At 37.2% G+C, this 2,500-nt stretch overlaps 1 protein-coding gene across 4 annotated transcripts in view; it reads left to right on the forward strand.

Moving 5' to 3' along the window:
• Window positions 1–2,500, forward strand: part of LOC106883669 (uncharacterized) — a 313,977-nt gene that overhangs the window by 287,985 nt on the left and 23,492 nt on the right. The window lies entirely within an intron of this gene.

Below are 2,500 nucleotides of genomic sequence, written 5' to 3' on the forward strand. Positions count from 1 at the left end.
AATTTTACTTTTAAATGAAATGCAAGTCTTGCATCCAGTATAATATGAATGTATATTGAATGTGTGTGTGTAAGTTAATTGTGAATAAGATTATCATGTCTCAAGAAGTGAACGAACACTAAATTTATTACATAAATCGCATAATATTGCATGTAATATCGAATAAATTACGTTCGTGCACCGAAGCATAGAAAGCTAGCATTGATTTTACTTCTCTTTTCCTTGTTTAAAATAATGCATATATTTGTTCATGTTTTTTCCATTTTTAACTCTTTAAAGACATTCAAATATTCCAATAAATCATACTTCCGGATATTTGTATGAAAGATGTATGGAGGATACATAAAAATGATATACAGCAAATTTAATTTATAGCAAAATATTATCCAGGAAATATCTGGTTGAATACATCAATCAAATACTTATTTCTTTGTCTCTTTGTTTATTTTGTGTTACAATTTGTGAGCAATAGCGTCGTGATTTTCAACGAGTGCATGTGAATGCATTTGGCAGACCTGTCAGCCATTCATTTTCCTGTGCTGTTTTTCAGCAAGACTTACTTGTCTTCACTTGAATTGTTAACTTCTTCCTCTCGTCGTTTTACTTTTAGACTTCAGTAGGGTCCGTTACAAACAATTTGCCCCAGGTTTTGAACATTAATGTTAACTCTAACCGTAATTTCTCTCTGTCTCATATCTTTCAATCGAATTTGAAGTCACTTTAGAGCGCTGCACATCCCGCTAAATAGGTTCTTCGAGATCCCCTAATCTGACATTCAGTGTATTTGAGCTAGTCAGTGGAGACGTAATTGTTGGATCTGAATGGCGAGGCTGCGTGTCTGGAAGCTGTCCACAAACCCGTTGTTTGTGATAAGATTTTTAAGCCTGATATCCAGATTTAGTTTCAGGATCTGCAAAGCTGGAAAGTGATAAGATCCTGTCTTTATCTAGACTCGAGAGACTCTAGGTCTCCTTACTAGAGCAGTGTGCTTAAGACACAAGTACTCTACTCTTAAACTTTCATGTGCATCATTAGCTTCCTATTCTTTCAAACTCTCATTGCATGCATGAAATCTGATGAAACTGCACGTTCAATATATCATCTTGATATCAGAATATAGGGAGATGTTGTGTTGATGGTGGAACCAAAGTATGTGAACATGGGATCTACTCCCTGCACACAACATTTGATGGTAGTCGCAGAATACTGCTCAACACTTTCGCACAGAACTTTCGTTTTCCGCTGAATGATGATTAAGGACAGGTTTTACAATTGCTCCAGCGTTATTGGTAAACAGTGGATCTCTGTTGAATATTTCTCACAGTTTTGTTTTGCTTGTAACTCTCATGAAGGTAAACACAAAGAGATGATGTTCTAGAAAGGAGCTTCAGCTTGATAGCGAAGATGACCAGCATTGGGGGAAAATTTAAAGCCGTATTTCATCCCACAGTCGAAGCTAAAGCCTTGTGAGGAAAGATTAACAAATTAAAGTGAGTCTTCCTTGTCTGTGTTGAATGAGTTAAGATAACAGTAAAAAGTCGATGGATGTCAATTCTGGCTTAGGATTTTGACGAAGACGTAAATTGGTTGCCTTTGCTCTGTATTATTTCTTGTAACTGCCAAAAGGAGAAGTCATGTCAATTTCAAGCATTTTAAGTTGAATAGGTATTAAGGCTAAGATATATGCTTCCAATGACTTTTCAAACGATCTGTCTAGAGCCACGTGGGCAAGGGTCATTCCAACATCAGGAAGTACTCTTTACCGTATGTTACAGCAGATTCTGCCCACAGTGTATCCTAGTAAACAGTGACCATGTAGCTGTTCATCAACGTGTGGGACTGCTCCTTATTTCCAGCGCAAGTACAGAGATTCCAGTGACTAATAGCTTGTCTTGGCAAATTTAATGACTTTTAGGAGACTGCTGTTCAATAATGGTGTTTTGGCGATAGAAAGATGGTCAAGGATTTTACTCAGCTCTTCAGCAAGCAGTCCACAGTGTCTAGTGGATTTTCCAAAATATTATTTTCCGTGTATCAGTCCAGAATAGTGATCGATCGATTTTTCCATCTGATTGAATTTTCTTTGATGGTTTAAACCTGGTATTCTTTAGAGTGCTGGCGTCATAGTCATAGCTGTGCGAGCTAAGTTGAGCTAATGGTCTATTTGACTCCTAAATAGATTCTAGGGGTAAACGTCGAATGAGTCGAATGACGACTGATTGTCTTCAGTTAACTGTAGCCAGTAGTCATTTGTACTGGCTCTGATTATTTTCTGAGCTTCGTTTCTTACTGCTATTAGCATCTACATGATTATTTGTGATATGACAGAGACAAATTTACTTCAACTCGTTTCAAAGCAGTCATTTGACATCCACGCTCAAAAACACGCGCAAACATGCGGCCCACGCACATATACAAAGTAGACTTTCTTATATTTCCCTACCAATTTGGAACCACAAAATCTGAACAAGATTTTCCTACCATCATCATGTTAGGAGAT

The sequence above is a fragment of the Octopus bimaculoides genome, chromosome 8 (genome assembly GCF_046866305.1).
Source record: "Octopus bimaculoides isolate indiv1 chromosome 8, ASM4686630v1, whole genome shotgun sequence".
Lineage (NCBI taxonomy): Eukaryota > Metazoa > Mollusca > Cephalopoda > Octopoda > Octopodidae > Octopus > Octopus bimaculoides.